Source organism: Hydra vulgaris, chromosome 05, assembly GCF_038396675.1.
Source record: "Hydra vulgaris chromosome 05, alternate assembly HydraT2T_AEP".
NCBI lineage: Eukaryota > Metazoa > Cnidaria > Hydrozoa > Anthoathecata > Hydridae > Hydra > Hydra vulgaris.
In genome coordinates, this window is record NC_088924.1 from 13,995,261 (window position 1) to 14,007,785 (window position 12,525).

At 27.0% G+C, this 12,525-nt stretch overlaps 1 protein-coding gene across 4 annotated transcripts in view; it reads left to right on the plus strand.

Annotated features, from left to right (window-relative positions):
* Positions 1-12,525, plus strand: part of LOC136080597 (uncharacterized) — an 85,275-nt gene that overhangs the window by 22,804 nt on the left and 49,946 nt on the right. The gene's annotated exons all lie outside the window — the stretch shown is intronic.

Below are 12,525 nucleotides of genomic sequence, written 5' to 3' on the forward strand. Positions count from 1 at the left end.
CAAAAAATTGGTTGGTGAATTCTACATTGCTGAAAATTTAAATTATGTATAAACAAACAAATTTTGGTCATTTATAAAGTGTATAAACAAATTAATTTAATAATAGAACTATTAAAAGTTGAAATATAGTCACTTGTTCGTTCATAGCGTATTTTCAATAAAATAATGCAATGAAAATAAATTTGGTTTAATGATATAAATATTTTTTTGTAATTAAATAATTCAATTTTAGATTATTTTTGAACAAAAAAGTATTTAAAGCAGAATTATAATAATTTACTGAATGTGTGTGAACACAATTTTTTGCATTCAAACTGCTTTTTATTAAAGTGTTAAAAATTTTCATTTTTTCAGCCATCATCTTCTTAATCAGATATTTTTGATTTTTTTAAAATCATTTACTTTTCCCTTAATTTTCATTTGGTTTGTTTAGATTAAAAGCTCCTCACAGTTTCAACTTCTTGTTATTCAATTATTCAATTATTACCAAGGATAGAGTTTCAACTCTATCTATTGGATAGAGGATAGTTTTCCAACTATCCAATCAACTATCTTATAATAAGTGAAATTGAAACTAAAAATTAACATTTATTTTTTAAAGAAAAGGCAATAAAAATTCACAAATTTCTAAAAAATTTAAAATCTTTATCTTGTTATAAATGATAATATGCAACTATGAAAAATTTCATTGCGTTTTGTGATTTTTATTTAATATGAAAATACTTTTTTGAAATGATTTTTAGTTTGAAGCTTCTTTTTTTTTTAAGGCATATGTTAAAACAAAATGTTGCAATCGCAACACTTTTTATCCTAACACTTTTTCAAATAAAAATTTTTAAGCATATTAAATATATATGTTAAACGTCATATCAACACATATATATTTTAATGAATTGTCAAAAAAATAAAAAATTAAATTGCAAAGAATAATTTAAAAAAAAACTAGTTGACAAGATACAAACAGCAATTGCCATAATTTGAGTCATGATACTACTTGTATAGTTTTTTCAAACTGATGGAGTTTAGGTTTAACAACTCAATTGTCTTTTTTCTATAATGCAACTTAAAGAACTTTGTTTTTCATTAAGAGCATTATAGTATTTGTGACACTACTTACTGAACTGACTTTTAAGATCTCTCTGCAAAATCATCAACAACTTTCCATGCACAAAAAGGGAACAGGAGCCACCTGGCTGTTAAGAATAAAGTAATTATAAGCCTTAGATAATTGATAAAATATTAATTAGTATCAAAATATTTTTTGTTTCTGAAATAACATGGATTGTGTAAGTGACTTATATCACAAAGCTTTTGATAAAGTTTGGCATGCTGGTCTTTTCCATAAGCTTTCTTCTTACAGTATATCAGGTAACATCTTTAAGATTATTGAATCCTTACTAACCAATTGTAGTATAAATGTTGTCCTCGATGGACACCACTCATTTACATATCCTGTGACTTCAGGAGTTCCTCAAAGTTCTATCCTTGGCCCTATACTCTTTTTAATTTACATTAACAATCTTTCAGAGATTCTCACATCTAAGGTGGCATTGTTTGCTGATTATTTACACTCTCTAATTGCTTGGACAGGGCATTTAAGCTGGAAAAGTATCTCACTTCTGCAACAGCACAGGGCTCTCAGTTTCTGGTGAACTTTAACTCAGATAAATTTTTTTCAGCTACTCATTATCACAATATTCCATATTTATGAACGGTGATGTAATAAATAAGTCATCTACCCTTCATCTTCTAGGATTAACTTTTACTTCTGATCTTTCTTGGAAACCATATATCAAATTAATTGCAAAATTAGCATCTGCTAAGGTTGCATCTCTTTATCATGCTTGCCATTTTCTTACTCAGGATTCTATTCTTTATCTCTATAAATCTCAAATCTGTCCTTGTATAGAATACTGTTGCCATATCTAGAGTGGATCTTCGAATGATGCCCTTTCTCTTTTAGACAAGGTGCAAAAACGCATTTTACAATGTGCAAATGCCAACCTCCAACCATTATCACATTGTTGTAATGTTGCTTCTCTTTCTCTTTTCTATAAATACTATAATGGGCACTGTTCTAAAGAGCTAGCATCTGTGTTATCTACTAAAATTCATTTTCATGTTACTCGTCATTTAATTAAGTCTCATCCTTTTACTGTGACTGTTTTTAAGTGCTCCAAAAGTCCTTATTTGTCTAGTTTTATTCCTCGAACATTAGTTCTTTGGAATTTGCTTCCTTTATCTTGTTTTCCTGATTCATATAATTTGAAATCTTTTAAGTTGTCTGTTAATTGTTATCTTGCCCTATAAACTTCATGTTTTCTCTTCCAATAACTTCCAATAGTGGTTAATTACTGGAGGGCCAAGTAGATAATCAGTCCTCTCTGCTCTCAGAACAATCCAGACCCTGTCAGTTGCTTTATCATTATGAGCTGGAAATTTTACAAGAAAGAGATTAAAAAATTTATTTTAACAAAGTTCATCAAAGATGTTATATAATACTGCATTAAAAAAATTATAAATTTTAAGACAATTAAAATTTCCTTAAATTTATTTAAAAAAAAACTACATACTGTTCTTAAAAGTTTCCTGTATATGCTTGCAGCACTATACTTTTGGGCAGCACTATATACAATTAGATTAGCTCTAGCAACAAGTAAATTTTAAAAGATTTTTTTGTAATATAAAAAAACTGGGCTTTTTTTTTATGTTTAATCTCATTTAAATAAGAATTTTTAAATCTCAGTGATGATGTTGCTTTCATAATAATATTAAATACGCTCATTACACTATATCCTCAGTGATGATGTTGCTTTTCATTTGTAAATTAAAACTTCTGTTTTTGTAATCAGCTTTATAAAGGTAATTTTAATATTGTATTATTATTGATTTATAATTATATTTAATATTTTATTACTATTAAAATAGTTATAAAAAATAATTAATTATAAAGGTAAAAAAATAAAAGGTAAAAAAAAAATGTCATTTGACATCTTCACTGGCTTACTGATAAGGAAGTGTTTTATTCCACACCGACTTTTTTTATACTTTTTTCTTATATATATCCTAGCTGTCCGGAACTGTAAAATATTGGTCTTCACTAAACCAGCCATTTCTATACTTATCCATTCCACACTGATCATTTTTATATTTATTCCTTTATTTACTTCAATATTTTTTAGTCAACAGTAGAAGAACAATTAATTAAAAAAATTACTTTATGAGCGAAAAAAATTTAACACACACAACTTTTCTGCATGCATAGAGCTTTTAAAAGATTTATGAAATTGTTTGCTTTTGTCTTACATACATAATTTCAATAGCTCAGTGGTTTTGTGCCCTGTCATAAGTATTGTTTTGTGAGGGTTCAAATCCGCCCCTTGACGTAGTACATTTTCAATTTTTTCAATCTGGCCATATATATTTATAGCAAAAAAATAAATATGGCTAAAAAGAATTTTAATTATTGAAATTTTTTTTCAGACCATCTGCAACTTACTAGGACTAGTCACCTGAGCACATTAATAACATAAGTCTCTATCATGACATATGGTGTATGTCAGTATAAAGACTTATGCTATTAGTGTGAGCATATGATTTGTGCAACTAATTTCTAACAATGTTTTGATGTTTTTAGAAATTTTAAGTATTTTCGAAAATCTCTTCCTTTTATTTGTTATAGTATAGTGTAGGGTGGGGTAATATGGATAGAAATTTACACAATATATAGTATTTCTTATTTGTAATAATTTTTTAATCAATAGTTACAAAAAAATTTTTATATGTGTAAACTGTTGGTATATTCCGGGTTTGAGCATTGTGAAAAGATAACTTGTTTCATGCATACTAATTCAATATATCCACATTACTTCACCCTAGCCTATAATATTTTTATATATATTATGTATATGATATCTATAAAACTTCAAAAGTGTTTTATTTTGTATTTAAAAAAATTGAAGAAAGTTTAAAAAAATAAGTTGCTAGTGGTAGGATTTAAAGCACCGCAATGCACTTCAGAAATGCTGTGAGTTAAACACTTCAGCCACTAAGATGTATTGTTCTATAGAAGTTTTAACACTATTTAATAAAGAAAAAAAATTTATAATGGCAAATAAGCTTTTTTAAAATTTTTTTCTTGTTTATTTGTTATAGTATACAATGTCTTTTTATACGTTACGTATATAATATCTATAAAACTTTAAAAGTGTTTTACTTTGTATTATAAAAAAGATGTGCACCTTTTACATTTAACGTTTTTTGTTTTGAAGATTGCACCTTTTCCACATACAAGGAGCTTATAAGAAATTTATAAAATGATTTGATTTTCTCCTATAGGCATATCAATAGCTCCTCAGTGGTTTAGTATGCTGTCATCAGTGTTGTTTCAGAGAGTTCATTAATTTTTAAATTTTTCTGATCTTGCCGTATATATTTATAGCAAAAAAATGTCTAAAGCAAAAAAGACTTCTAATTGGTTAAATAAAGTTTTCTCATATTATACATATATTATACACAATCGTCCCACATACCACCCAGAAACTCAACTTACTCTAAAGACATTTAAACTTACAGACATTTGCACATTACTCTATACAAATGGCACAACTAAGATGCAGTAAACGACTGGGGCCCCGGCCCCAGGTTAAAATGAGACTTTTTTATAAATCTGGCCCCGGCAAAATTGTAAGATTTAGCAGGGGTTTATAGCTGGGACTAGAAATAAATTTATAATTCTTTATATATTATAATTTTATACTTACATTTACTATTTATTAAATTCTGGCATATATTTATGCCAGTATTTAATAAATAAGGACAGGTACAGTAAAAGGATGCAACTTGTTGACTAAGAAGCCAAGCAAGAGTGAGTTTTGGTTTATTGTAATAGAGATGATAGCTCATTTGAGCATTGACCATGATTAGAGAAACAGCATAAAAGAGGAAGGCTAAAGCCTGCTGATGGTGATGATTATGATGATGGTGTTAATGATGATAACAATAATGATGATGATGATAATGTTGATAATAATGATAATGATGATGATCATGATCATGATAATTATGATGATAATCATGATCATCATCATGATGATCATGATGATGATGATCATCATCATCATTTTGATCATAATGATATTTATAAATGCATATATATAAAAAATCAAACATAAGTTTAAAAGAAAATGTACTTTAGGATGTATAAATGTTTATGCAACCCCGGTCACAAACCCGACCCTGGCTATATTTTACCAAACCCGGCCCCGGCCCTGGTCAAATATCAACCCCCGTTGTTTACTACTAAGATGATAAAATTTTAGGATAAAGAAATTATTATAAGAGGGGAGAGTTATGGCAAATCTAAAAATAAATTTTTTACCTGGATGAGTCAATATGTTTCGTGTTTTTTCAATAATGTCAACTTTTTAAATTCAATAACATAAATACAAAAATTCAAAACAGAAACAGTTTAAGCAGAAAAGTCTTGAATTATTAGAAAAGTTTTATTATATTACACACAATCCTGTATATAACGTTCAGGGCTCCAACTAACACAAAAAAAAATCTAATTGCAAAAAAAAAAAAGAAATTTTAGTCGCTTAGCAGTAATGAGGGGTGGTTGCGTTAGTATAAAATCTTTTTTTAAATTAGTTTGTAATTGTTATTTTTTTAACATAACATCTCTCATATTATCTTATTATTTTCTTGTTTGGCGTAGTTTAAAATAGCATAAGTTACTGTTACAGCTTAAGTTACTGTTACAGCTTAAGTTATAATTTAAAGTTTAAGTTGCAGTTACAGTGTAATGAGCGTATTTAATATTATTATGATATTACTTGTAGTAATTGTTTTCACTATACTCTCTATACTTATTATACTTGAAAAAGTAAAAGCAAAAAAGTAAAAGTAAAAACGCAAATATTACAAATATAAACCACTTAAATTAGTTATATAAAACTATTTGATACATTCATGCTGGCAATAAAGCACGTGTTATTTTTAAAGAATATTGAATTGTTATTGTAAAGCGCTCTAAAACAACAATAAAATAAACTGCAAAGTTGTTTTGACAATATAAAGAGCTTGTATTAGTGTATAACTAGGGTTGAAAATTTCCAGAAATTTTATGGGAAATTTTCAAAAAATTTTCAAAAAATTTTTAAAAAAATTTCTATTGCTAACTATATTTTTAAATAGTTCAAATTTAGCAAAAAAATTTTTTTTACTTTTTGCCTTTCATTAATCAATAATGTCTTTAAATCAAGAAAAAATTGTAAAATACTGTAAATACGTAATCAAGTATTTTATATACAATTTTACAGTTTTCAGTAACTTGTAGGCTAATTTAATAGACATTGGAAAATGCCCTATCCCCTTTAGGGGTGGGGGTACAAATTATGTTTAGCCTTAAACAAAGCTTGCTACAGCAATGAACATCAACATGCTTAGCAAATAACAGGATAAAACAGTTTTAGAAAATTTTGAAAACAAATTATCATAGTTGCTACTTATAGTTATAATAAAAAAACTCAACAAAACACCAAAAAAAGGTTTTTATGCACAACATTCTTCTCCCGGTGTTTTGATAATTTTAGAAATTTTAGGCCTTTTTATATGTTATAGTGTTTAATATCTTTATATATGCTATGTATATAATATCTATAGAACTTCAAAAATCTTTTGTTTTGTATTTTAAAAAATCAAAATTGGTTTTAAAAAAAAAAAGTGCAAGCGCAAGGATTTGAACCACGGCCATACACTTCAGATTGGCTGCAAGCTAACAAAAAACTTTATAAAACTGCAAATAATTTCTATAAATCAAAATAAGGAGATGTTGCCGCAATGCAATTTTCAAGTGAAAGTAAAACTGTTCAACTTGATATATGTTTTAACATTACATAACTCGAAGTTTACACAAGTTAGTTATTTGCATTCACTTTCGTTCGCATTTTCTTATAAAAAAAAGTGCTGCGATTCTTTCTTGCTACTACTTCAGCTGCAATGGCTGCCAAGAGTTCTGTGTCAAACACGCACAAATGGGCACTAATAACAGCAGGTTTAAGTTCATCGATAAGATATTAATTAAAGCCCAAAACAAAATATCATACCATTTAATTAAAGTTATTTATATATTGTTACCATTTTATAATTCATTGTTGTAATTAGTACTTTTTTACATATGAGCCGTTTATTTTGAAAGTGGCATAAGTCACTTATTTTAAAAGATTTTAAAGGCAGGAGATTTTAAAGGTTAATGTTTAAACATGTACCCTTATACTGTTAACTGGCAAAACTTCGTTTCAAAATATTTCAAAAGTTTTCAGCACAATTGGTTTAAATTACCAGTTGAACATGATGAAATTCAGCATCCTTTAATTACATAAAAACTACTCAACAGATTTTTGTAATTTTTTGACACAATGAAGCTAATTGAATTATTTATTTCAATAATTTTTTACATTTTTTACTAGACTCTTAAATGGAAACCGAATATCATTGCGAGTACTTTACATCATCTTCCGAATCTTGCTTTGAGTTACTTTTTTTGAGGCAGCTATCCATTTTTTTTTTAAATTTTTTTTATTTGTAGCTAACATCTTGCTTTTCAATAAGATTCCTCTTATAATTGATCAACAACTTTCAATAACTCGCTGCTCAAGACAACTTGGTTGATTTGCTTCCTTAGGTACAAGTTTGACGCCAATTTGTTCATACCATTCTAGAGACTTCTTGGAGTAGTAAATTGAAGCAAAAAAATTGTGGGCATTTCAGGCTTTTTAAAAAATGGCAAAAGGTGTTTCTTTAAGCATTTTTCAATACATAAATCTGCGTTCAAAGTTTTATGAGTAATATATAGTGTACTTTTTAAACCACAGGAGCAAATTGCTTGCCATATAAGGAACTTAGGAGCAAATTTTACAGTTTGAATATACTTGAATTTTTTGGCAACTTATCTACCTTTCGACTAATAAAAATATTACTGCCCTGGCAATTGTGAAAAGTTATTTTTGCAATAGGTTTCATCGTCTTCAATTATGCACAAGTTTTCTCGGTTTATATGGATTTTTTGAACAACGAATTGCTTTAATTTCTCCATCAATGAATTGCTTTGGAGTTTAGGTATGTTATGATATACTTTATATTCTTGAGATCTAAGTACTTTTCCTATCAAAGCTTGGCTGCATTAAAATTTTCTTGCGAGACAATGAAGGATTTTGGAGAAAAAATTTCTAAAATAATTTTTCTATTTAATTTTTGTTGACTCATTTTAATCCGATAGCAGTAATAACCAATACTTATTACCTTTACAATCAAACAACAACACTTTCGCTTCTGTGTAGAAAAAAATTTGTCTAGAAATTTTTTTAATTTTTTCATCTTGTTTAACTGATATTTCACAAATGAAGAGATACTGTTACATTGTAATCAGGCTTGGACAGGAATAGCATGCGATTGAACACTATTGATGACCAAGCAAATAACTTTTTTTGTTGAGAACATTACCATAACTGTTTAAATGTTTTGATGATTTAAACATTTCAGAAATGCACTAAAGAAAGAAACACTAAGCTAAACTTAAACTAGAAAAAAAAAAATTAAAAGACTAGAGAAAAAAGTAAAAACTTACAAAAAGGAAAATATATAAGCTTTAAAATAAAACTAAAAAATTTCTAACTTCAAACGAAAATTACTTCTTGCTACGTTTTTAGTTATGTTTGAAGTAAATTACTTTAAAACTTATTATTTGAAAGGTTTTATTAAAATTACACAAAACGCTTTTACAAATTACTTGTAATGGTTGTTTAATGAATGAACAAATTTTATTTAAATTATTGAAAAATTAAATTAAATCATTGAATAGAAAAAAAATAATATTTTTAAATTCTATAAACATTTTTTTCAAAATTTTTTTATAATAATAACGTAGTCTTTTTAAAATTGTAATTTTTATTTATTTCATTAGGAAGTCAAGTTTAAAGAAAAAACTTTTAAACTTGACTTACTTGACTTTTTTAAATTCTTTGTAAAAATAGAGACAAACAAATAAAGCAATTAAATAATTCCATTGCAACAGGTAGATAATGTAACTTATTTACAATTTAAAGTAACTTGAAAAAATAATATTTTAAAAGATTTTTTGAAAGGCACGGAAAAGTAGTTTCAAATGTTTAAATTTAATATAAAAAATACATGCCTACTAAACATATTTAAGTATAACATTTAATTTACATAAAAAAAATGCGTTTATTTTAGATGATCAATAAAAATAATAATTTTTTTAGTTTTATTTGAAGTCTTTGCCAAAAATAAAAATTTTAGAAAAGATCAATGAATAAAAGTTATTCACAACATAAAGATTTTTTAATTGTATTTAAATTGCTAAAACATTAAAATAAATGTGGTCAAATTGTAAAAAAAAAAAAAAATGTTGTAATTGTTGTTATCAATAATTTGATTTTTTTTTTGAAAAAGTGACTTGTACCACTTTCAAATAAACTTCTCATTTATAAGTTGAAATTAGTACTAATTACTTGTTGTAATTATTACTGATTTCACATATATATAGTTCATACATGTGAAATTCTATAATTTTACATATATAAAAGGTCTTACAATAAAATTAAAATAGAGTTATAATATTTAACATACAGAGTTCCCATAACCCATTTTTTGGGTCCTTTTTTGCTAAATATATAATAATAATAATGGAATGCAATTTGAACTTAAAAATAGTATTATGCTAAATAATATTCATTCAAAAACCAATTTTGATAATTGTTTTATTTTCCTAAAAGAATTTTTCTAAATTTTTATTGTTTCTGGGTTATTTTAATTTTAATCTTAAATTTCTTTATAATATAAACACAAGAAAACATCATTTTGATATATTTCAGGTTACAGTTTTGTTTTAGCACATATAGTTATTAAATTATTTACATTTTTGTGTATTATGAAAATGCACGTAGTTATATGAAAATAGTGTTTAAAAAATCATAATTTATGCAAATCATTTATTTGGGAAAAGTAAAATATACATTAGGGTGAGCTGACAAACAACAATTTTTAAAAATTGCCATCCAACATCTCTAAATACATTGTATCTAATAAAATAACACTATATAAAAAAAATTTTGAATTAAAATACTTTTCAGTTGGGCCCAAGAACCTTTGTTATTGTTTAAATATAAACATAAATTTTTTTTTTTCCTTTTTATTGTGGTTACAAATATCACTCAACTTTTTAACTCCGAAACATTAACCTTGACAAATAAGGTTGTTGTGCCGAGAAACAATTTGATCACGGTAATATAAGGAATGTGGTGAGAATTAAATGTCTGTTGGCCCACCCTAATATACATCATAAACTAATTTAGAACTACGCAATAACCTGCAAACAACTATTTTTATTTATTTAATTGAAAGAGAGCTATTAACATAGTTGTAAATATAAGCTATTAAAAGTGATGAGAGTACATTTTCTGTTTAAACTTTTGGTCTAAAATTTCACAATACAACATCCAAAAATGGTCAGCCATCATGCTTTTATTCCAAAATCCTTGGTAATAAACTTTCATAGCTATATTGTCTTGTTGAAAGCGTTCCCCTTGCTTGTCATTTAATGCACCAAGGTTTTTGGGAAAGAAGTCTAGATGGGAATGCAGGAACTGCATTTTCAACAATCCATTTCTCTATAAGCATCAATGAGTTTTGCAACTCCATCCTTTTATGCATGGGACCTTTTATCCCCCAGAAAGTTTGCATATGTCCATTTGAAAACCAGTCAAGCTTCCAATTCCAACGAACCAAGTTTCAGTTACTATGAAAGCAAAATGTTATGTGCTATTGATGGCTGTTGTATTTGATTGCCTTAAGCAGTATATCCATATTGTTGATTTATATCCATATACTTAACATTTTCATTATGCAAAAGTACTGCTTTCAGGCTTCTCTGCAACAAATCAATGATGAGATGCCAATCAGTGTTGCATACACCTAAGATAATTCTGTGATAATTATTCATGTAAATCATGGCAATTACAAATAGGACTCACACATGCCTCCAACCACTTTTTAGTTTTACGATTTGACCCCAGCCATTGTAATACATCATTGGATTCATTACAATGAGTAGATTTAAGTTTGATATGTCACCAAAATTATAAAATTTCAATTTCAAATTTTTTTCCCAAATTCATGAAATTTTTTTTTTTAATAAATTTATATAACAAATTTATCAGTTGTTCAAAAATTATACTCATTTAAGTTGTGAAAATGAGTGAGTCATAAATAGAATATATCGTTTGGATATGACTGTCATGAATATGTCATTTCTAAAATACAAACCCATGCACATTACATATATATACAAGCACGTTTTCTAATGTTTTATATTAAGATTCTGTTTATTAATATTCTTAACATACTTTTGTGACATAGGCATAAAAAAGTTATTATTGAATAAAGTTAAATCATAAATATATTTTCAGGAGCATTTGTAATATTTACAAGATTTTTTCTGTTGAAGCTGATAACAAATTTTTTTAAATGTTCAGAAAGGGAACTGTTACTTTTGGAAACTTTGAATCTATTCCAAGATTCATTAACAAAGCTGTAATGAATTGCTTCAACAGCTTGTTCAGAGTAGCAGCCTAATCCACGCTCTCTTACTGCACCAAAAGCACCTATGTGTTTTAAAAGTTTTTAATATGTGTTTGAAAATCATGATGAAGTTTTTGTCCAAAACAAGATTCAATCAAATTGTTTAAAATTCTAAGCCCTTCTGCCAGTGGTTTTAAGTTATTGGCAATGCACGCATGTACTTTTCATAATTTTTAAGGATTTTACAGGAGGCGTTTCCATTCAAGGCATTATTCTGGACCTCTTTCGAAATGTTTAAAATCATTGACACTTCATCAACTTTGTTTTCACCACCACTTTTCTCTATATGATTATAAATATGATCAACAGCTCACTCCAATAGATGTAACTCTTGCGGGAAAAGATAATCTGCCACTAAGTGGTTGCTTATTTATGTGTGTATCAATGGAGGATTAATAACGTTGCAAAAATCTTTAGCATTACGTTTTATTGCACCTGATTGAGAAAATGTAGTGTATTGTTCTTCTAAAGAACCAAAAGTTCTAACTTTTCTACTTTAAATAGTTGCATTAGTTTCCATTACAAAATAAATGGCAAGGTTGTGTAGTCAGAACTTAGAGATAAACCACACATATATATAACACACATTATTTGACAAAGCTTAAGATCAGCTACAAATGAGTGTTTTATTTTATCTAAATTGAGACAGTTCATAAATATAGAAACATTGTAGTGATGTTCAGGAACATTCGTAACTAAAGCTAGTAAAAAGAAAGCTTTTACAGAACCTTCTATATATTTTGAATTCTGAGGTTCTTCATATGTACTCACTGTAGTTTTGTCCTCATGATTGTTTTTCTTAAGTTCTAAACCTTCGCTCTCACAGTCTGACAGTTGGTTCAAACAGATCTAAAATAAGATTTT